At 42.7% G+C, this 24,662-nt stretch overlaps 1 protein-coding gene and 1 long non-coding RNA gene across 4 annotated transcripts in view; one reads left to right on the forward strand and one right to left on the reverse strand.

Moving 5' to 3' along the window:
- ZBTB40 (zinc finger and BTB domain containing 40) overlaps positions 1–2,424 on the reverse strand; it is a 70,111-nt gene extending 67,687 nt beyond the window's left edge. For all 3 annotated transcript variants that reach the window (XM_038531670.1, XM_038531669.1, XM_038531671.1), the window contains exon 1: positions 2,244–2,424. The gene's annotated coding sequence lies outside the window, so the exon portion shown is untranslated. The remainder of the gene's footprint in view (positions 1–2,243) is intronic.
- LOC102153519 lies at positions 889–23,886 on the forward strand. Its single transcript, XR_005356036.1, has 3 exons — positions 889–1,036; positions 22,191–22,372; positions 23,510–23,886. It is a non-coding gene; the product is annotated as an uncharacterized LOC102153519 (long non-coding RNA).
- Positions 23,887–24,662: the final 776 nt, after the last annotated feature.

The following is a 24,662-nucleotide window of genomic DNA, read 5'->3' on the forward strand; positions in this document are numbered from 1 at the left end:
ACTGGGATCATGCCCTGAGCCAAAGGCAGATGCTGAAATGCTAAGTCAACCAGGCGTCCCTTAAAATGGAAATATTAATACTACCTTTATTGTAGTGTTGGCATGAGGACTAAATGATAATCCATGTAAATAAAGCAGTAGTGTATTAGCAATGCAGAAATCATTTAATATTAACTACTAATTTTATTATGATGCTATGACACCTGTTTTTAGAATTACTTTTGCCTACCCACATACCATCTGTCCAAGACCCTACTGAATTTAAATTCCGTGAAAGGGTAAAGACCATGTTCATCTTGTTCACCACTGTATTTCCAGGGATTTTTTTTTTTTAAGATCTTATTTATTTATTCATGAGAGACATAGAGAGGCAGAGACACAGGCAGAGGGAGAAGCAGGCTCCCTGTAAGGAGACTTGATCCCGGGTCTCCAGGATCACGCCCTGGGCTGAAAGCAGGCCCTAAACTGCTGAGCCACCCAGGGATCCCTATTTCCAGGGATTTGAATCATCCCTAGTACATAGTGGGTGCTCAACAAATACTTGAATGATTCATGAAAGCATGCATGCATGCAGGCAGGCAGGCATGGGGTGTTCTGAAATCATTTGTTAAACTAGTGACGAATCGCTAGGTTTGGGAACTACTGCCATAGAAGAAAGGCATCTATTAAATTAGAAAGCAGGGCAGCCCAGGTGGCTCAGCGGTTTAGTGCTGCCTTCAGCCCAGGGTGTGATCCTAGAGACCTGGGATTGAGTCCCACGTCGGGATCCCTGCATGGAGACTGCTTCTCCCTCTGTCTGTGTCTCTGCCTCTCTTTCTTTCTGTGTGTCTCTCATGAATAAATAAAATCTTCAAAAAAAAAAAAAAAAAAAAAAGCAGGGCGTGACATGTTTGTCCTTTAGCTAAGTCAAAAACAAACTTTCCCTTTGAGGTTCTGATTATATCTCCATAAACCACACACAGATGTGATACAAGTTCAAGGAAGAACCAAGGAGCCCCAGGTTGAGACTTGAGAAAGCAGCCTGGAGCAGCAGGAGGTAGGTTACCAAGCAGAGGGCTCCCTGGAGGGGGCTCAAGGTGCCAGACCTATAATCTAGTGCACCCTTAAGGAAGTGTAACCTCAGAATCTGGGCTTCCTCTCTTTGGGGGGGGGGGGGGGGAAACAGGGGCACTTACTCATGAAGTGTTGTCAGCAGAAAAAAAAAAAAAAACAGAACTCTCTGGGTATGAATATAAATAAGGCGCCTGGCTTATTATTGCAAGCGCTGGATGATGCATGGTGACTGTTGTTTAAAATAGGGGAACTGGCAGCCCGGGTGGCTCAGGGGTTGAGCATCTGCCTTCAGCCCAGGGCGTGATCCCAGAGACCTGGGATCGAGTCCCACGTTGGGCTCCCTGCGTGGGGCCTGCTTCTCCCTCTGCCTGTGTCTCTGATAAATAAATAAAATCTTTAAAAATAAAATAGGGGAAACACTTCACACGCTGAATAACGGATCACTGAGAGCAGAGCTCTGGGAGTCGAGCTCCAGGTGCAGGGAGTCGAGCTCCAGGTGCAGGGGGTCGAGCTCCAGGTGCAGGGGGTCGAGCTCTAGGTGCAGGGGGGCCGCTCCGTGGGAAGCGATCACAGCAACCGCCGGGCCACGCGGGTCCAGGTCAGGGGGGCAGGGCCGGGCCGCAGTATTCCGGGCTTTGCGGGCCACGCCGTCTCTGCCTGTGTCGCTGCAGCGACTCCGGGAAGAAAGGAGCCGTGGACGGCACCGAACGATGCGCATGGCCGCGCTCCAAGAAAACTTCACTGGGGGGGGGGGGGGGGGGGGTCACTAAAATTGGATTTCATATACGTTTCACAAATCACACTAAAGTCTTCTCCCCCGCTAACCCCCGACCGCAACCGTTTAAAAGGTAAAAAACCCCACGGCCAGGCCCAGGCCGAGTGCGCGGACGCCCGGCGCAGGAGAGCGGGTCGGAGGCTCGCGGCGGCGAGGCCCAGGCGGCGGCCGGCGGGCAGGCCCCGGGCGGCGGGCAGGCCCCACGGCGCCCCGCGGCGCCCCCCTCGGGCACTTACAGCCGAGCCCGCGCGCGGGGGTCCGCGTCCCGGGGAGAGCCGGCCGCCGGGCCCGGGCAGAGCCCCGCCGAGCTCGCCTCGCCGCAGGGTCTCAGCGCGCCCGTCCTGTGCGGCGCCTCTCGGGCCTCGGCTGCTCAAGGGGTCTCCACGCGGAGTCCCGGCCCCGTTTCTATGGTTACCTGTTCAGCACCGATTCAAACTGCCGTTCTTTATTGACAGCGCCATAGAGGACACACGAACACTCCTGCCCGAAGGGAACAATAAAGCTTTCTCCATTCAACAGCGCCAGAGACGCCAGAAGGCGGCCATCTTGAGGCGGGCGCGTAAGGAGTGTAAGCGGCGAGGGGGCGGCCCGGCCTGCCCCGCGCGCGCCACAGTCACGTGCCGGGGGAGGGGCGGGTCTCGCGGGGCGGGGCCTGAGTCCCGCGCGACCTCCGCCGCCGCCGGGGCGCTGGGGCTCCCTGACCTCTGACCCCTAGCCACGCCCTCCCTCCCCCACACCCTCTTTGGAGACTTTTAGTGGGGTTCTACCGACTCTTGCGGGGGCAATGTCCGGGTCACGGTCTTATTTCACGAATGGACGCAAAAAGGTTGCTCTGCGTTTTTCCAAAACACGTTCACGTGCAGAGCAGAGACGTGACCCGAGCCGCGTCCCCAGACGCGTCCTCATTGGTGGGCGGGCTCGGCGCCGCTCGGCCGTGATAGGCTAACGGGCTCGTGTCAGCCAATCGTCGCGTCTTGAAGGGCTATAGTCCCGCCTCTCCCTCCTCCCCCTAAGGAATTTAGGGGCAGGTGTTTTTTGGGGGCGGGCGGGGGTGATCAGAGCCTTTTTGCTCAGTTTCTCTTTTCACACGCTTTGTTGCACCGTGAGCGTTCCACGCTGGAACTCCTGTTTGCAGCCCTCGTACAGCCCAACCGATGCAGTCAGATCCAGACAGTATCAGACAAATTAAGTCACATCAGTGCTGGCCCACTGAACCTCACACTGTCACTCTGTCACTGACGCGCAGCCAATTTTTCTGTCACTGCCAGTCATGCCGCCCAAATCCAGCAGTCGCAGTACAATGCCGGGTTCCCTCTGTGGTTACAGCTGTTACATCCACAATGTCAATACTCGGTCGTTCCGAGAGCTGTCATTGTCAGGCTGACTCCCACTGCATCCCTGGTTTTCATCACAAGTGCATGCAATCTGCGGGGCAGAACTGTCACTTGCATTGTCGCTGTCGTCGGCTTCATTATTGTTTTACTGTCACTGTCCGATAGGCGACCCCTGTCCATGACCACAAACTAAGAAAAATTCTGTGCAGTGTAGCAATTGGACTCTGCGCCCGGCTGTCAGCCTTGTGGTTGTTTTCATTGTCATTGTCATTCAGCTGCTTTCACTGCCCCATAGTCGAGCCAGTATTTAGCAGGCCCCTGCCGGGTACACAGCTGTCCTCCTTACTGCCCAATTAGTCACTTTCACTATTGTACTCACGCGTCACTGTCACATGCAGGGTCAGTTTTACTAGACCTGACGTCTAGTCACTTTTGTAGTCACTAGAGCCGCACCACGGATGCTGTGCCCCCAATCATTCATTTCCACCATCTCTGCATTCATCTTCAACAGGAGCCCTTCAGACGCCTGGGTGGCTCAGTAGTTGAGTATCTATCTGCCTTCGGCTCAGGTCATGATCCCCGGGTCCTGGGATAGAGTCCCACATCCGACCCCCCCACGAAGAGTCTGCTTCTCCCTCTGCCTGTGTCTCTGCCTCTCTCTCTCTCTCTGTGTGTGTGTCTCATGAATAAATAAATAGAATCTTTAAAAAAAAATAATAGAAGCCTTCAATTTACAGAGTTGCCAGATTTGGCAAACAAACCAAAAATACCTAGCGTGGTATTTGCCACATAGTAGGCGCTCAAACAATATTTCTCGAATTAATGGATTTGTTTCTTGCAAACCAGTATTAATGCCAATGCACTGTATGTAAAGGTGAATGAGTAGCTTGAGGTTCAAATACCTGAAACAATAGAAATAAGTTTGAAGCCACGATCCGTCCTCCCTGTTCCACTTAACAAGGCTCTGCATGCTACAGGGACTGGGAGAAGACGTGAGAAATGTGGCTACCACGTACATGAATTCCTGGGATCACAGTTGCAAAGAACAGGATTTCTTAATTTTGCATTTCTTATTTTAAAAGGAATATATGTTTATGAAATATAGGAAGGACTCTTTCTTTCCGAAGGAGTGTTTTAGCTCTGACAAAAAATGCCATCCCTCAACACACTCATACACAGTCATGGGTCAGTGGCTGCAGTTTCTCCATGACTGCTTACTTGAGGTTTTGCTTTATTAGATGTTCCCAAGGGACTGCCTGGCCTATAGTTCATGAAGAAAAGCATAGGGTCATGGAAATAATGGTGCTGGCTCCCAGCTGGCCATCACATGGGAGAATAAGAAAACAAGGACAGGAACCTCTAAGGACCTCATCTCTCCAGAGAGCCTCAAGGATTTTAGAGAAATAACTTGTGCTTCCCAATCGTCAGACAGACCCAACCTTGACCTGAAGGAGGAAGGTACTTGAGAACTTTTCACCCTTTCTTCTACTGTGACAAGAGAATATTCCCAGGCTGATGCCTGAGGAGGCTCCAGCAAAATTACCAGTTGTTTTTGACTCCTACATGCCAAGGACACTGAGATGAATAGAACATGATCCCTGCCATAGGAAATAGAACAGCCTCCACCACTTCTACTGCTAATAGCAGCCAGGCATCATTTACCTCACCCTGGTCTCTGCCAGGGACCATGCCACGCTCTATCTAGGTTATCTCATTGAATTCTCATCATCCCCCCCTCCCCCGAAGAGATAGGTGACATTAGTGTCCTTTTTTATGCAGGAGAAAACAGATTCAGAGAAGGTGACACAGCTTCTGAGCAGTAGAGTTGGGATTTAAACCTAGGAAGTCTGACTTCAGAGTCTTCACTTTTTTCCCTCAGAATAATGTCTTGGGGGTTTTACAAAATATACATGTCCATTATAAAGAGTTCAAGGATTACAGGAAAAAAAAAAAACAAATGAGAGATTTAAAAACAGAATCACTATAAATCCTAGCACTTAGCAGAAACGTATCATTATAGCTGAGCATTTCTCCATCCCTGGGTATATATGTAGGTGGGTACATGGACAGATAGTAACGATAATAATGAGTTTCCCTCCAGTATTGCACTATGTGCGGGACATTGTTCCAAGTGCTTTCCATGAATTAACACATTTAATTTACTCAGAGAGACATAGACATAATTTTATTAAAATAAACTCATTTCACATACTCAGGGTTCACACCAGCAGCCAACCACCCGGTGATGTTTTTCCCCAAATCTGGTTCTTTTCTCAGTCTTTGTGTCTGTTCTCCGCCTTCTAATCAAATCCTAAACCCAGAGTCCTTGGGCTGCAAAAGCAGAGTCTTTAAATAGCACCCTCTCTCCGCAGCTGCTGCCCGGTCAAATGTCTCTGCTGTTCCCTCAGGCGGTGGCGGTATTTGTTGAAGTGAAGTTTGCTAGATGCTTGACATACGCTTTTTATTTGTTAGAGTAGGTATCTGGGCCTTGGCAATCTTTTTTCCTGGCTTTTTATGTGTTCAAATTTCACTACCCTTTTCTCAAATCCAAATGAAGCTTGGTCTTCAGATCTTGCCCAGTGGAGACCAGTGAGTCTCAGATGAGAAAGCTGTTGGAATTTGCTGAATGACTCAGAAAGGTCAGGCGCCTGCTCATCCATCCGGCACAAAAGACAAAAGACGCGGAGGAGGGAGACCGCCTTGCTGCAAAGGGGCTGCCCAGCCAATGGAATCTGGAGCCTTTCTATGGGTCTTGTCTTACCAATATCGTATATTGTGAATGCATCCCTTGCCTTGGTTTCCCCCTAAACAAAAGGTGCTTTACATTTAGAATGATGAAATGAAATTGACATCTCCATGGAGATGGAGCATCCACAGAAGCTATGATTTTCCAGCCAAACCTGCTTCTCCTCTTCAGCAACTTAGCTCAGAAAGGACAACCCACCCACCATTCTCTGCCCGATTGCTCAGGTCAGGCACCTGGAAGTTGCCCTTGACACTTCTGTTGCTTGACCTCAATCAGTCACCTAATCTTACTGATTTTACCTCTTAAATATATATCCTCCGTTTCCATGGCCAAAGTCCAGTTGACCTTTATCTCTCACCTACTGTAATGTCCTCATTCTCTGGCCTCCTTCGATATGCTTTACCTCCTTCTGCAGATGCAAGCCAGCAGAGTTTTTCATGTCACTTACAATCAACTTTATTAAGCATAATTCACATATAAGAAAATGTACTCATTTAAAGTGGAGTCTTGGCAAATGCATACACCTGTGTAACCACCGCAATATTGAGATACAGAACATTTTTATTTTTTAAGAGCAGTTTTAGTTTCACAGCAAAAGTGAGAGGCAGGTACATAGATTTCCGGTATTCCCCCTGCCTATACACATGCATTACCTCCCCTAACCATCAACATCCCCACCAGCGTGACACATTTCTTACAGTTATTGTATCTACGTTGACACATCATTATCGCTGAAAGTCCATAGTTTACATGAGGGTTTATTCTTCTTGTTGTACATTCTATGGGTTTGGCCAAATATAGAATGGCATGTATGTAGCATTATAGTATCGCACAGAAGAATTTCACTGCTCTCCTGTGTGATACTATAATGGTGACTATATTTGTACTCTTTGCCTCCAATCCCTGTTAACCTTGACTTATTGACTGTCTCTATAATTCTGTCTTTTCCAAGATGTCATATAGTGGGAATCATCCAGTATGTGGCCTTTTCAGATTGGCTTCTTTCACTTAGCAATATGCATTGAAGTTTCCACCATGTCTTTTTCAGGCATGATAGCTCATTTCTTTTTAATATTGAATAATATTCCATCATCAATATGATTCATAGCATATTGATCCATTCACCTATTGAAGGACATCTCAATTGCTTCTAGGTTTGGGCAATTATGAATTGAGCTGCTATAAACATCCGTGTGCACACTTTTGTGTGGACATAAGTTCTGAATTTGAGTCAACATCAAGGAGCGGTTGTTGAAGTATATGGTAAGAGCATGTGTAGTTTGTAAGAAACCGCCAAACTGTCTTCCAAAGTGGTTGTACCATTTTGTATTCCCACCAGCAATGAATGAGAGATCTGTTCATCCTCATTAGCATTTGGTGTTGTCTTTATTCTCAACTTGGGTCATTGTAATGGGTGTACAGTGGCATCTCATTGTTGCTTTGTGTTTCTCTGATGACATATGATGTGGAGCATCTATCTTTTCATACACTTGCCATCTGTATGTCTCCTTTGGCGAGGTGTCTATTAAGGCCTTGGACTTATTTCTTCAGGAGGTTGTTTGTTTTCTTATTGTTGAGATTTGAGAGTTCTTTGTATATTACAGATAATAGTCCTTTTTCAGGTATGTCTTCTGCAAATATTTTCTCCCAGTCTGTATCTTATTTTCTCATTCTCTTGATAATGTCTCTGGCTGAGCAGAAAGTTTAATTTTAATGAGCCCAGTTTGTCAATTCTTTCTTTCACGAATCATGCCTTTGGTGTTGTATCTAAAAAGTCATTACCATACCCAAGGTCATCTAGATTTTCTTCCTCTGTTACTCTCTAGGACTTTTAGAGTTCTGCATTTTACTTTTAGATCTGTGATCCACTTTAAGCTAATTTTATAGAGTAAGGTCTGTGTCTAGATTCCTTTTTTTGCATGAGGATGTTCAGTTTTTCCAGCACCATTTGTTGAAGCTATCTTTGCTCTATTGTATTGCCTCTTCTACTTTTTTTCAAATATGAGTTAACTCCATATAGATTTTTTTTCTGGGCTATTCTGTTCTATTGATCTATTCTTTTGCCAATTCCACAGTCTTGATTACTGTAGCCTTACAGTAAGTCCTGAAGTTGAGTCATGTCAGTCCTGCAACTCTGTTTTCCTTCTTCAATATTGAGTCGGCTAATCTGAGTCTGTTGCCTTTCCATATAAACTCTGGAATTTCTTTGCCCCCTTAAGTGGTACAGGATAACTAGAGTGGGTTGGAGCTGGGTATTTTCCTTCCACCAGGTCAGTTAGGCTCTCAGATGAAACCTCAACAGATTAGACTCTGGTTAAATGGTTCCCTAATGAGGGCAGACCTTAGTCTTAAGAACAGAATGCTCTGGTGTATTTCAAAATTGTTCCTTTCCGTTCCCCCTGGCAAAAGCACCAGGGATTTCTCTCTGGTATTCATTAGTGGAGCTCTAGAAGGTAAAACTAACAAAAACCAACAAGACTACCCTCCCCCATGACTGGTCCCTATGGAGTTTTTTTGGGGGGGTTTTGCTTGCTTTGTTTTAGTTTTTTTTTTTTTTTTTTTTATTCCTGAGTGACACACAGGGATGTGTGTGACACACAGAGTGACTCCACAGGGAGAAGCAGGCTCCCTGTGGGAAACCCACTGTGGGACTCGATCCCAGGACCCTGGGGTCACACCCTGAGCCAAAGGCAGACGCTCAATCACTGAGCCACCCAGACACCCCGCCCCCCCCCCCCCGGAGTTTTTAACTCTCAGACTTGTCTATACTGACCCTCCAACATTTTATCAACTACAGTTCAGGTTTCTCTGTCCCTACGCTGGTTTCCATTAAGGTTTCTGCTCAAGTGAGTTGTGATTCTCTTTGTTTGTCTGTCTCTCCATGGTGGGGGGCAGCAGTTTGCTCTGTGACCTCACTTCTCTGATGGATCTAAGAAGGGTGGATTTTTCAGTTTATTCAGATTCTTACTGTTAGAACAGAGTAGCTATTTCCAAGGTTCTTTTGTGCTAGACTAGAAACCAGAGTCTTGAGACGCTTGCATCACTTGAAAAAGTGCACTGTTCGCTTGTGCCCGTTCCCTATTTAACTGCCCTTCTGCAGCCCTTCCAGCAACAAATCTACTTGCTTTCGGTATAGATGACTTTTGTCTGTTCTGGAATTTAATATACTGAAATTATATGGTATGCAGTATTTTGTTCCTGGATTCTTTCACTCCACATAACTTAGCTGAGCTTTATCCACGTTGTTAAGTTTATCAATACTTTATTCCTTCTAATTGCAGGGCCCTTTGCTATAGATAGACCACCATTTATGTATTCATTCACCCCGTTAACTTGGGTGTTTCCAGTTTTAGGGTATTATGAATGATGCTGCTGTGAATATTTGTGTGCAAGTCTTTGTGTAGGCATGTGTTTTCATCTCTCCTGGGTACACACCTAGAAATGGAATGGCTAGATTATGTAGTAGCTTGTTTATTTACCTTGATAAGAAACAACCAAAGAGTTCTCCAAAGGGGTTGTAACATTTATATTCCCAACTTCAATTCTGAGAGGTCTAGTTAATCCGCCTCCTTGTCAACATTTGGTATTGTCAGTTATTTTAACTGTAGTCACTGTAATGGGTGTGAAGTGGGTATCCACTTTTGGTTTTCATTGTCATTTCCTTTTGCATGTTATTTTTCTTATTACTGAGGTATAAAAATTCTTTATATATTTTGGATATAAGGATACAAGTCCTCTATCAGGTCTATGTATTATGAATATTTCAATCTTGGCTTGCCTTTTCATATTTTTCATGGTGTCATTCAAAGGACAGAAGCTTTGAATTTTCATGAAATCTAATTTATCGATTTTTCCTTTTAAGAGGAAAACTATTAGCACAGTGCATCTGCTTAATGGGGAAACCCTGATGCATTCTTCTCTAAAACTTAGAGACAACACAAGGATGGTCACTGTCACCACTATTTTTTTTTTTTACATTATTTTGGATGTATTACTCTACACAAGCAGATAAGTGAAAAGAGAGATAATATGATTTTATGCCTGGAAAACCCTAAAGAATTTCCTGAATAACCAATTATCAGAAAAAGAATGAGAGGGGCACTTGGGTGGTTCAGTTGGGTGAGCGGCCGACTCTGGGCTTTGGTCAGATCATGATCTCAGGGTTGTGAGATCCAACCCTGCACATCATCTGGCTCCATGCTCAACATGGAGTCAGCCTGAGATTCTCTCTCTCCCTCTGCCCCTGCTTGCACAGACACACACTCTCTCTCTCTTTCACTCTCAAATAAATAAATAAAATCTTAAAAAAAAAAAAAAGGAATGAGAGAAAAGGGAGAAAAAGCTAGAGGGGATGGAGGAAGAGAAAGGAAGGGGAAGGTGATAAAGTAAGGTGGTGATGATTTAAACAAATATACAGAAACCAACTAGAAGACAAAGGTCTCTTCCTGGACTGTTGGGTCTCACCATAAGCTCCTCCAGTTTTCAGGCCTCTGGCCTTGGACTGAATTATACCACCAGCTTTCCTGGTTCTTCAGCTTGCAGATGGCATATTAGTGCATATCTCAGCCTCTGTAATTGTGAGAGCCAATTTCTAAAATACATCTCCTCTCATATATTTCTGTCTCAGTCTCAATCTCTAAGCTATTGGTTTCTTTTTTCTGGAGAACCATGATTGATGCATCAATATGTAAACTTTGCACAGAACTCAGTTAGAAGAGGTAATAGAAGAAAAGACTGTATTTAATAGCAGCAAAAGAAAAAATACCAATGTATAAACTTAAAATATCAGTGAAGGATACAACAGAAAACCTGAACAGAAAGACATACCTCGGTGCCTGGATGGCGCAGTTAGTTAAGTGTCCAACTCTTGATTTCGGCTCAGGTCATGACCTCAGGGTCATGAGATTGAGCCCCACATTAGGCTCCATGATGGGCATGGAGCCTGCTTAAGATTCGGCCTCTTTCTAACCTCTCTCTCTAAAAAAAAAAAAAAAAAAAAAAAAAAAAAAAAAAAAAAAAAAAAAAAAATTACCATTTCTTAAATAACAAAGAAGCTGATTACAAAGTTTATTTTTTTAAAAGATTTTATTTATTTATTCATGAGAGATAGAGAGAGGCAGAGACACACAGGCAGAGGGAGAAGCAGGTTCCATGCAGGGAGCCCGATGTGGGACTTGACTTGATCCCGGAACCCTAGAATCACACCCTGGGCTGAAGGCAGCGCTAAACCGCTGAGCCACCCGGGCTGCACTGATTACAAAGTTTAAATGGAAAAATAGACAACAAAGAATATGGAGAACCAGCTCTACTAGATGTTAAACTATATTCTAAAGCCTCAGCAACCAGAATAATGGGCAATCAGCACACAAATAGGCAAACCAATGGAACAAAATAAAAAGTCCAGGAATAGATCAAAATTACACACGGAAATTTAGTATATGCTAAAAGTGTAAGAGAGAAAAGGTACATTTTATAATTGGTGGTTTGGGGATAATTGGGTAATCATTTGAAAAAAGATGTTTTATCTGTATTTCACATCTTATGCTGGGGTAACTAAAAATAGATCAAAGATTTAAAGTTAAAAAATTATACATGTTAAAGTACTAATGAAAAGTGGGCAAACTCCTTTACAACTTTGAGGTGATGAAATTCTTTCAAATTGACTCAAAGTCCAAAAACCAAATAAGAGAGACTGACCAATTTAATCACATGAAAAAAAAAATGAAGGGGCATCCCGGGTGGCTCAGCAGTTTAGGGCCACCTTCAGCCAAGGGTGTGATCCTGGAGACCCGGGATCCAGTCCCACATGGGGCTCCCTGCATGGAGCCTGCTTCTCCCTCTGCCTGTGTCTCTGCCTCTTTCTCTCTCTCTGTGTCTCTCATGAATAAATAAAAATCTTTTTAAAAAATGAACAAAGTCTAAATACAAATGACATCCTGGGAAAATATATTTGCAACTCATATTAAAAGGATCAATTTTCCTAATACATGAAGAGCTTCTAGAAATTTATAAGAGCAAGAACAAAACTCTCCCAAAAATCTTAGAAAAATGGGCAAAGACATAAAAGACCTACCACACACATGGCCTATAAATACACAAAAAGATGCTCAACCCATTCATACTATGAGCACTGCAAATTAAAACCACCCTGAAATATCTTTTTTTAACATATAAAATTAGGAAAAATTCTGGAATTTGACAGTGTGATGGTAAACAGACACTGTCATACACTGCAGGTTGGAATATAAAGTAGTACAGTTCCTATGTAGATTAACAATATTTATCACAATTTAAAACTACATTTCCCTGGGATCCCTGGGTTGCTCAGCTGTTAAGTGTCTGCCTTCGGTTTAGGGCGTGATCCTGGGGTCCGGGGATCAAGTCCTGCATCAGGCTCCCAGCATGGAGCCTGCATCTCCCTCTGCCTGTGTCTCTGCCTCTCTCTGTGTGTGTCTCTCATGAATAAATGAATACAATCTTTTTTAAAAATGCATTTTCCCTTTAACCCAATTATTTCACTTCTGGGTATTTATTTTATACATGTACCTGCATGTATACAAAATGATGCATGTACAAGGTTATTTCCTGAAATAATTCATGAAATAGGAACAAAATGGAATCTAAACCAAAAAAAACTTGCTTAAGTATATTGTGATGCATTTATTCAATGGAATATTATGCAGCTTAAAAAAAAAAAGGTGAGGAAGCTCTAAAACCCTTATAAGGAAAGGACTCCATTATATATTGTGAAACTGAAAAAGCAGGAGATAGAACAGGGATCAACAAGCCTTTTTTAGTAAAGGGCCAGACACTAAATATTTTCAGCTTTGCAGGCCATGCAATCTCTGTTGCATCTGCTCCACTTGCTGACTTGCCATTGTAGCCGGAAAGCAATCAGACGATATATAATCAAACAGGTGTGGCCAGATTGGGCTGGATTTGGCCTGCTGGCAGTAGTTTGTCAGACTACTGCACTGTATGCATGGTTTGTTATTTTTGTGTAAATGAGTGTATGTATGTATGTGTGTGTGCATATAAGAATATATATATTTGCATTTGCTTATATTTGCTTAAATAACATTGAAAAGATAATATGACAAATGGAGCGTGTGCCAGTTAGGGTTAATGAGGAGACAGGAAACCAGGGAAATCTGAATGGAGAAACTTTAACGTGAAGAATCACTATCTAGTGGGGCGCCTGGGTGGCTCAGTCCTTTAAGTGTCTGTTGCTTGGTCTCAGCTGAACTCTTGATCTCAGGATCATTAGCTCAAGCCCCACATTAGGCTGGGCTTGGGAAAAGAAAAGGAATTATTAGCTAGTAATATAACTAGCATAATATTAACTAGTACAATGTAAAGAATTATTAGCTGATAAAGGAGATTAACTCCTAAGAGCAATAGCGAGACCTCTGAATCAGTGGGTCCAACAGAATGTTCTGCAACACTGGACATGTTCTATGTCTTCACTGCCCATTCATTAGCCACGTGTGGCTATTAAACACTTGAAATATAGCTACTGTGACTGAAGAACTGGATTTTTAATTTGATTTTGCTTTATTTTTAAATTCAAGTAGCCACCTTTGGCTAGTGGCTACCACATGGGCAGAGGTGTGGGGAGTAGCTGCCAATGCCAAGGCTGAGGGAGTGTACTCTAGGACAAAAAATCTTGGAAGAGGCCCTCACCCCTCAAAGCTGAGATTTGCATCTATAGGAGAAGGTGTAGCTGTAGCCCACGGGATGCTGGTGTCTGTGTACCACTGGGTTTCCTGCATACCTATGACAGAGAAGTGCAGGCTGATAAGGAAGCCATCACACTATGGGAGCCAGAAAGCAGAGCCCCAGAACTGGAAGACAAGCTTCCTTCTCTTGCAGTTTCCCTCTGCACCCTCTGCTGATAAGGCCTAACATTATGCCATCTGCCAAAGGACAAATGTTTACAGGGTCTGGTTCCAGTATCACAAGGCAACATAAAGTAGAGCCAATCTAGTGTGTAGAGGCAAATAAATGATAGCTGGTACCGGGTGGATGGAAACTGGGTAAGAGCAGAACTTTTCACTATATGTCTTTAATATTATTCTGAGTTTGAATCACAGAAACATATTATTTACTCAACAAATTCATGAAAAGAAGATGAGGGGTTGCCTGGGTGGCTCAGTCGATTAAGCATCCAACTCTTGACTTTGGCTCAGGTCCTGATCTCGGGGTCCTGGGATCAAGCTGCACAACAGGCTCTGCTCAGTGCAGAATCTGCTTGTCTCCCTCCCTTCCTCTCTGCTCCTGGCACTCACTCCCCACCCCTGCTGGCACTCTCGGGTGCACGCTCTGTCTCTCTCTCAAATCAATAGATAAATAGAATCTTTTTAAAAACTCAAGAAGGGGGAGGCTTAATATATTTGGGGGATCCCTGGGTGGCTCAGTGGTTTGGTGCCTGCCTTTGGCCCAGGGTGTGATCCTGGAGTCCCGGGATCGAGTCCCACATCAGGCTCCCTGCATGGAACCTGCTTCTCCCTCTGCCTGTGTCTCTGCCTCTCTCCCTCTCTGTGTCTCTGATGAATAAATGAATAAAATCTTAAAAAAAAAACCCTAAGAAGATGAAAAATATATACCAAGCAGATACAAATCAGAAGGAAACTAGGACATCAAAGCATCCATACAGACCAAAAAAGATCACATATATCAGTAAAAAGAACTTTGTACTGAGGAGACATAACATAGAAGCATCTAATAATATAGCTCACAAATATATTAAACTATTTTTAAAAAGATTTTATTTATTTATTCATGAGAGAGAGAGAGGCAGAGACACAGGCAGAGGGAGAAGCAGGCTCCATGCAGGGAGCCTGATGTGGGACTCGATCCCGGGTCCCCAGGATCACGCCCTGGGCTGAAGACAGGCACTAAACCTCTGAGCCACCCAGGGATCCCCCAAATATATTAACCTATTGATAGACTTACAAGGCCAAATAGCTGAATTTATAGCGGTGGTTGGAGATACTAACACACCCCTCTCAGAAATTGATAAAGCAGGAAAAAAAAAAAAGCAAGGATAAAGAACATTTGAACAATGAATGCATCCTCAAACCCAGAATACAAATTCTTCTCAAAATCACATGAAACAGGTGAACATGGGTTACATGTTAAGCTACAAAGGAATTTTTAATAAATTCTTAAGAATCCGCACCATCCTGGTCAGCTGCCTAAATCCAATGCAATAAGTAGTAGAATCAGTAACAAACAGGAGAGCTGAAAAAACTCCATATGTCTGATAATTTCAAATCATACCTCTACATAATGCATGGGATAAAGATAATATAATAAGGGAGAATAAGAAATACTATTAAAGACAAAGGTGTGTAAAAATCAGTGAGATGTTGCTAAAGCATTTCTTGTAGGGAAAATTATAACTTTGAATGCATTTTTCAGGAAAAAAAAGGAAGTGTGAATAAAATGAAGTAAATCTTAAAGAAGCTAAATACAACAACAACAACAACAAATAACAGAGTAAATTTCCCCAAAGAAGAAAGGGAAAAGTACATAATAGAAGGCCAAGTATCAGTGAAATGGGGAGGGAGGGCAGTTAACGAAATCAAAAGTTGCTTTTTGAAGAAAAAAAAAACCCCTAAAACTAAGATAGACAAACTCTTAGCAAAGACCGAACAAATAAACAAAATGCATAATAAAAATGAATACATAAGTGTAGCTATAGCAGAAATGGAAATTCTTATTTAATTTTAATGCTATTGAAATAAAACATAAAAACTGTAAAAGAGTTTTGCTGTATCAGGATGCTTTTGGCTACAAATAATAAAAAAAGAATTGATCTAACCTGATTTTCAGAATAAGAAATTTATTACCTTAGAGAACAGGAAGTGCACAAGTAGGATAATTCGGGAACTGGTGAATTAGACCTTCATTGAGACATCAAAGTCAAGTTTCCTTTCATCCTTGTACTTTGGCATCCTCAGTGCAGCAGACTCAGCCACAGATGAGCTCCCCTCCTAGACACAAAATAGCTTAGTGGGTCCAGGCTTCTCATCTTGTCAGAGAAGAAAAATCTTTTGCTCAAGCCCCTCATCCTCTACCATATACAGTTGGACCCTTGAATAATGCAGACTTTAGGGATTCCAGCCCCATGCAGTCAGAAATCTGTGTAGACTTTTTAAAAAATATATTTACTCATTTATTTTAGAGAAAGACAGTGGGTGCATGAAAGGGTGGGGGAGATGAGCAAAAGGAAGAGGGAGAGAGAAAATCTCAAGCAGACTCCTTGCTGAGTGTGGAGCCCAGCAGGGTGTGGAGCCTGACAGGGGCTCCATCTCATGACTCTGAGATCATGACCTGAGCCAAAATCAAGAGTCAGATGCTTAACCGACTGAGCCACCCAGGTACCCCTGTGTTACTTTAAAAAAAAAAAAAGAGGGGTGCCTGGGTGGCTCAGTGGTTGAGCATCTGCTTTCAGCTCAGGGCATGAGCCCGGGGTCCTGGGATCAAGTCCCACATCGGGCTCCCCACAGGCAGCCTGCTTCTCCCTCTGACTGTGTCTCTGCTTCTCTCTCTGTGTCTCTCATGAATAAATAAATAAATTTTTTTTTCTTGTCATGAATAAATAAATAAAATATTTTTTAATTTATTGTTTATTTATTTATTTTAAAGAGATAGAGAAAGAATGTGGGGGGGAGGGTCAGAGGGAGAGAGAGAGAGAATACTCAAGCAGAGTCCCCACTGAGTGGGAAGCCCAGAGCAGGGCTTGATCCCAGGACCCTGATATCATGACCTGAGCTGAAATCAAGAGTCAGCTGCCCCTAACCGACTGAGCCAGAAATCTATCTGTGTATAACTTTGACTCCCTCCAAAACATAACTATTAATAACACACCTGTTGAGTGGAAGCCTTATGGATAACAAAGTCGATCAACACGTATTTTGTATGTCATATGTATTACACAATAAAGTAAGCTACAGAAAAGAAAATATTATTAGGAAAAAAAGGTTTTTTCCTTATGTTCATTAGGAAAATTCTAAGAAAGAGGAAAAACATTTACAGTACTGTATTGCAAAAAAATCCTCATATCCAGGGACCCATGCAGTTCAGACCTGTGTTGGTCCAGGGCCAACTGTACTCTTTCGCCTTATAGCAGCATATACTCACGTCTAAGCTAATCGCTGACAAGGAACAGGGAACCACTGTGTTTGGCATTGGCCAGATCTGGGTCACTGTCCAAATGGCTCTCCAAGGCTGCAGGGGGCTACACTCTCCTGACATATGTGACCAACTGGAGAAAAATGGAAGTATTGGGAGATGACTGCTGGTGAGGCCGTCAACATGTCTGCTATTGTTATGAGAATCTAGATACAAAAAAACTGGAAAACCTAAGCAAAAAGTAGAAGTGCTTGGAAAAATATGAAATGCCTAAAATGGCACAAGAAGAAAAATCTTTGTATAAAATATCCACTCGCCCATTCATTCAATAAATAATTATTGAGTACTTATTAAGTGCTAGGCACTCTTGAGAAACGTGATTAATAAGCAATACCACTCCCCCTCCCTCACCCCTCCTGCTTCTCCCACACCTCTCCTCCCTACCTCCCCCACCAGTCCATCTCTTTTGGACAGTAATGGTATTGGGAAGTGTACTTGTCTGATTTCTATAATAACTAGCAGTCTGTATTTTTTCATTAAATATGATGTGTGTTGTAAGTTTTTGTTGGAGATTTTTTATCAGGTTAAGAAGGCTACTTTAATCATAAACAGATCTTTTTCTTGTATCTGTTGAAATATTATACTTTTTCCTTTAATCTGAAACACCTTGATAGATGCTAAATCATCCTTGCATTTCTAAACTAAATCCCATTTGGGGTTGTTTGAATCAGGAATTTTACATCTATAATTATAAATAAAACCAGCCTAAAATTATCTTTCCTCATACTGTCCCTATCTGCTATAATATCAAGGTTTAACTAGACTCATAAATTGGTTAGGTGACTTTCCCTCCCCTCTTCTCTGGGAAAACTTGAATAATATGGGAACTAGCTGTTCTCTGAAAGTTTGGTAGAATTTCCCTGCAAAACAATCCTGGTCTGATGATTTTTTTTTTTTATTGTCAGGGTGGGATGATTAGACTATTTTAAATGAAAGATTTTTGTTCACATGAGTTAGATTTAGGTTTAGCTCTGTGAGAAGTAAGCAGTCTGGAAATAAGTGGTTCATGGCTGGCATCGGGGACCCAGCCCTTCTATTGTGGTTTCCCTATTGATAGCACATGGCTCCAAACTCATGTTCCAATACACCAACCAGTGAGGAGAAAAGAGGAAATGAGGGAGCTGTTTCTCCTTAAGAATATTTCTTGCAAATTTTCCATCATACCTTTTCTTATGTCCTATTGGCAGGAACTTAGCTCCATTGTCACACCCTGCAAATTATGCTGGGAAATATAGTCTTTATGTCAGAAAGCCTTGTATCCAGTTAAAAATCAGTTTGTTTTAATTAACAACAACTACAAAAAAGAGAAGTTATTGGGGATAGCCAGTAGCTATCCAATAAAACAAAAACAAAGAAACACCATAGACAGAGTTAACTGACAACAAAATGGGTGAATATATTTCCAATACGTATGACGGTCATTAGTATCTGAAATCAGCAAAGTAGGGGGAAAAAAGGAGATTTCTATATAAAAATATGGAAAGAAAAGCAAGCAATTCATGGAAGAGGAACTCAGAAACCTAAATGGCTAACAAACAGATAAAGATGTTGAACCTTATTAATAATCACAGAAATGCAAGATAAAGTGAGAAATAGATATTGCTTTGCATCCAAAGATGAAATATGTGATAATATCGAACTGCCAAAGATGTGGGGAATATGCAACTTTCATGCACTGGTAGGGGGAAGAAAAATTGGTGCATTTTGCAATTTGGAAATATTTAGTGATAACAACAAAGTGCACATCAGTTTATACTGCAAATCCTGTCTCGTTTATAAACCCCAGAGAAATTCTTGCTTAAACACAAAGGGATATGCTCAAGGATGTTTACTGCAGCATTAGTTTATAATAACAGAGTTGGAAATAGCTTAAGTGTTCTTCAATAAGGAATTACTAATGAAACATAATACATGTAGATAATGGAATACAACTCAACAGTCAAAAGAAGTGGCCTAGATCTATGTTTATCAGCATGAACAGATCTCAAAGAAACAGAATGACATATATGGCAATATATCACTTACCTACACGAAATATGCACACAAAACAATACCATATGTTGTTTGGTATAAATAGAAATATATGCATTTAAAACGTAAATGCATGTATTAAATGTAAATAAAATGGACACAGAGCCTGAGAACCATGCCTGTGGGGATGGGGGAATGGACTAGAAGTGGAAGATGAACAGAAAAACTTAAATTGAAAAATAAAAGAATAAATTAAAAATAAATAATAACTACGTGCCAACGTGGAGCAAGATGAAAGATCCTTAAGTGTAGATCTGGGCTCAATTCATCTTTTAAGTCACAAAACACCCAGCTTTACAAATAATTGGGTGCTCCACAATGTTTCTTGAATGAATGGATGACTATTCCCCAAGCATAAAATTGCAGAGTCTGATGTGCTAAAACATGGGATTTCTGTAATGATTCATATGAATATTTTCCTCTTTGGGGCTTGCATCATTTGCCTCCAACTGTTTAATCTCATCAAGCAACGCACTCACAATTTCAAGTTATTTCTTGTGAGGCCATTATCATTGCTGGGGTTTTTTTGTTTTTCATTTGGAATTGTGTTCCGAAAGTATCTCTTTCCCTGCAGGTTTTGAGCCATCTGCGATAAAGGAGGTACTTAAGATTTCAATAACAACAAAAACAGATTAACTAAAGGTTTGCCTTTCATGCTGAGGATATTTCTGTTCAACTTTCAGGCAAGGCGCTACAGAGTCTTTATTTTGTTTCAGTCCATTGAAAATGAGGCCTAGGTACTGGATGAAATGCAATTGCTCTTTTTTCAACTGTTTCTGAGTGTGGCAGTCTCTTCCCTCAGATATTCACCTGGCTTCACTCATATGTCTGCTCAAAAGTCATTTTTTTCTGACAGGCTTTCACTGTATATAACAGCATCTCCCTTAGTCCCTAGTTTTTTTTTTTACTCTGCTTTATTTTACATGGCACTTATTATATCATATTATATGTCATTCATTATCTGTCCCCAACCCTACCCTGAAGGTGAGCTCCATGAGAACAGAGACCTTGTCTCTTTTGTTCACTGCTCGTCCCCACATTAGGAAAAGTGCCTGGACCAGAGAAAACACTAAATGTGCATTGACTGCATGAATGAGGAATTCTCTGAAGTTTTGTAAAAATTTCTCCATTATACTCCTATTATATTCCTGTTCCGTTCAATATATTTCTTATAATCAACCTAAAAAGCATTTCTCCTTTTTGCGGTTAACTTTCAGTTCTGTCTTTAGTCACCTGAGGTTTATTGAGCTCCTACTAAGCACCAGGTCCTGGGCTCAGTGCTGGGGTTTCTGCGGCAAATGACGAAGACCATGCCTCAAAATTTTTGTCTCTGCTTTCAGGATGACAGTGCCCTCACCTTTCTAAAATTGGCGTACACATATTAAACGTTTACTCCGTGCTAAGCCCAGAATGAATCTCGTTACATCCACAACAATCCTATGACGTTGATATTATTAGAGTGTTTCAAAAATTCTTTCCCAGAAGCATGCGGTTTATGAGCAATAAATAAAACAACAGAATTATCTTGTCAAAGCCAGATGGAGGCTTCCAGAGAGCAGCATCCAGGGCACAACTAGTGGAACAGGTGCAGAGGCCCTGCAGAGCCTCCCCGCTCTCCCCCCACCTGTTCCCCAGGGGCTCCTGATGCTCTTTTCCCATCAAGCACACCTTTGCCTTCAACATCACAGATTTGTTTAGCAACTGTCTTATCACTCAAGGCTTTTATCCAGAAGGAACACAGACATGTGGGGTCATGAAGGTTTTAAGACATGTTTGAAAGTGATGCCAAACTGTTTATACACAGTCGCCTTTTCCATTTTACACTCAGCACTGCCCCTTCCCGAGGAAGGGCTTTTGATACACCTTAGTATTTTTTTAAATCATTGTAGAGACGAGGAAATTGATGGTCAGAGAGGTTAAGAAACTTACTCAAGGTGAGTGAGTGGCTGATTCAAGATTTATACCCAGGCCTGTCTCCCAGACATATGTTCTCGTCCACTGAGCTGTGCCCACTCCAATGGGACCATTTTTACCCATGGAGGACTCTGCCAATTTCCTTTTTAAATTTCTCTCTGAGGGCAGGATTGCGGACCTGGGAGATGAGAGATTGGGACTCTAGTCCTGACTCTGTCTCTAATTTACTCTATGACCATGGGCTGTGTATCTATCTTCCCCTCTCTAACCTTCAGTTGCCTCATCCTCAAAGCGAGAAGGGAAAGATGAGCATTTGTCATATTTTTTTTTAAAGATCGTATTTATTTATTTGACAGAGAGAGAACACAAGCAGGGGGAGTGGCAGGCAGAGGGAGAGGGAGAAGCAGGCTACCTGCTGAGCAGGGAGCCCAATGAGGGGCTCAATTCCAGGACCCTGGGATCATGACCTGAGCCAAAGGCAGACCCTTAACCGACTGAGCCACCCAAGTGCCCCAGCATTTTTCATACTTTAAAAAATAGCCTTTCTTCAAATGAAATCACATCTAGAAATATGATGTGCAGGTGCATGAAACAGGCGAACATGGAGCTTCTCTAGTTGAATCTGGAGCTGGAGGGTTCTGAGCTCCTTCTACATGACCCTCCCCCACTACTGGGAATGGGTATCAGGGAATCTATGAACCTCCAAAATTGTGTGCTGAATTGAGAGTGCAACATGTGCACGTTTTTCATCAGTCTCAAAGGGGTCCATGTTCTCTATAAAAAGGTGCTGGTGGTGATCCCAATCATAGCTGACATGTACCTGGAGCCATGCTAAAGCACTTTATACGATTAAAATCACTTCGTCCTTACGACAACCCGATGAATAGGTAGTTAGAGTAGAATGTCCAGTTAGCAGATGAGAAAACAGAGTAACGGGGTGGTTAAGTCATTTGCTCAAGGTTGTGCAGCCAATACACGTTTTCCTAAATACCTAGCTTTTTGCAAGGATGACCAGCCTACTCTTTTTTTTTTTTTGCTAAGTTTTATGTACTCAGAAAACTTTATACTATCTCCTATGGGATATTGTTTTTCACTAACTGTGATATGTTGCACTGAAATTGTTGCACTTTTTACCTAGGTTTGGCTTAGAACACATCTTACAGCGTCTCATTTCTCCTGGTCTGTCCAACTTCATCCCCACCTGAGTGTCCATGCTCCCTCCTGCTCCAGGACAGTGCTTTCCAAAAGGTGGTCTGGAAACCTCACCTTGAAACCATCTGGACAGCTACAGACCACCTCTGACCTGGACCAATGACTCTGGTACATGTGTGCAATTTTTACCTTATTTTATTTGGAAACATTTTTTTTTTTAAACAAAAGAAGGTGTATGGAGGTTGGAAGGTTCTGGTAATGAAATCCCACCACCTGACTTCCTTCCCTAGGGAAGGCTTTGTAGAGAGGGTGTGGCTAAGAAAGGTGGAGCAAGAGTAACAGGAAGGGACGGAGGTGATATTCTCTAGCTCTGCCTCAAGCTTTGTCTGAAGCACAGTATTTGCTATTTTTTTTAGATATTTTATTCATTTATTCATGAGAGACACAGAGAGAGGTAGAGACATAGGCAGAGGGAGAAACAGGCTCCCCGAGGGGAGCCCGACATGGGACTCTATCCCAGGACCCTGGGATCACAACCTGAGTTGAAGGCAGATGCTCAACCACTAAGCCACCCAGGTGCCCCAATATTTGGTATTTTTTTAAGCTTCACAATAACCAGAGGCATAATGTTGCCCCCACCTTAAAGAAGAGGAAACCAAGGCTCAGAGAGATGATGGAATTTCCCCCAAGCAGAAGGGGTGCTATTTGATCTTTTCCTACCATTAAGTCATGAGAATAAATATTCCTATACTATCTTCTGAAAGTTTTATTGTTTTGTCTGTCACACGAAGATCTACAACACACTTGGATTTTTTTTAGGGGGGCAGGGGGAGTGATAGGAGATAAATATTTTTCTACATATTCAATTTACCCCAAGCCATTTAGCAAAAAGATCACCACCCACCCCTTTGTCATAAATCTAATCTCCAGACAGGTGCAGGCGTGTTTTTGGCTTCTCTATCCTCTTCTAGATTTCTCTCTGTCTGTCTTTGTACCCACACCTGACTCTCCATTTCTAGCATTTCAGAACAAGGTTTGATGTACTGTAGAACTAGTGTTTTCACATGTTCTCTGAGATTCCACATCTTCACCTGGCCAGGCCCCCACTTTGTTCAGGAGTCTACACAAATGGTCCTCAGAGAACCTTCCCCTACTACTCTTAGAAAATGGCCATCCTATCATTCTCTATCTCCTCCACTTTATTGTATTTCCTATCACACATTGAGTTGTATATTTCTTTTTTTCTAATGATTTTTTAAAAGATTTTATTTATTTATTTATTTTTATTATTATTTTTTATTTTAGAGAGAAGGAGAGAGTGAATGGAGAGAGGAGCAGAGGGAGATGGATAAGCAGACTCTGTGCCAAGCTTGGAACCCAACACAGGGCTCGATCCCAAAACCCTGAGATCATGACCTGAGCCAAAATCAAGAGTTGAATGCTCAACCAACAGAGCCACCCAGGTGCCCCTGAGTTATATATTTCTTGATGCACGTGCACTAGAAGATAAATACTATGAGGGCATGGGCTTTGTTTTGATGTGTTCCTAATGGCATGATCAGTAATGTTTGGCATGTGGTGGGCCAAACATTGTTATTGAAGAAGTGAATGATTCACCAACTGAATGAATGAAGGGGAGGGTTTCAGGCAGGGAGATCATATTCTAACTTTAGAATGATCATTCTAGGGATCCCTGGGTGGCTCAGTGGTTTAGCGCCTGCCTTTGGCCCAGGGCGCGATCCTGGAGACCCGGGATCGAATCCCACGTCAGGCTCCCAGTGCATGGAGCCTGCTTCTCCCTCTGCCTGTGTCTCTGCCTCTCTCTCTCTCTCTCTGTGACTATCATAAAATAAAAAAAATAAAAAAAAAAAAGAATAATCATTCTAGTTGTAGAATTGCAAAGAGAGCACACAGGATATGATTGGAAGCTGTTGGACAGGCTACTAGGTTGGCTAACACGGTGCCTAGGCTTGAGATGATGTGGCTTTGACCAGGGTGGGAGTGAGAGGTAGTGGAGAAAGTGGATAGAGAGGCTTGGGAGGGGAAATAGCTCCAGGACTTGAAGACCCGGGGAGGTTGAAAGACAGGTAGGAGGCAAAGGTGTCTCCATAGCTTTGGCTTCATCAACTGGCTGGTTGTGGCTGTCACCTGCCTAGAGCCAGAAGTGAGACCCCGAGCCAGTGAGAATGATGTTGGGGTGGCTCCAGTGATTCTAGAAGATCCTGACTAAACACTCATGCCCCCTTTAAATGCATCTCCATCTTCTTCTAGGGAGTGGGGGTGGGGGTAGGGAATAATTCTCAGTAGAAGAGGGGAGAAAGCACCTGCAGTGGAGGGAGCAGCTGGGCATCGATGATGTCAACAGTTTCAGCAATGCAGGCATTTCAGACTTCCTGGCGTTCACACAACTGAGGCTCCCTTAGGACGCTGGAAGAAATATCATCCAATAACCAGCAAA

The sequence above is a fragment of the Canis lupus genome, chromosome 2 (genome assembly GCF_011100685.1).
Source record: "Canis lupus familiaris isolate Mischka breed German Shepherd chromosome 2, alternate assembly UU_Cfam_GSD_1.0, whole genome shotgun sequence".
NCBI classification, from domain to species: Eukaryota; Metazoa; Chordata; class Mammalia; order Carnivora; family Canidae; genus Canis; species Canis lupus.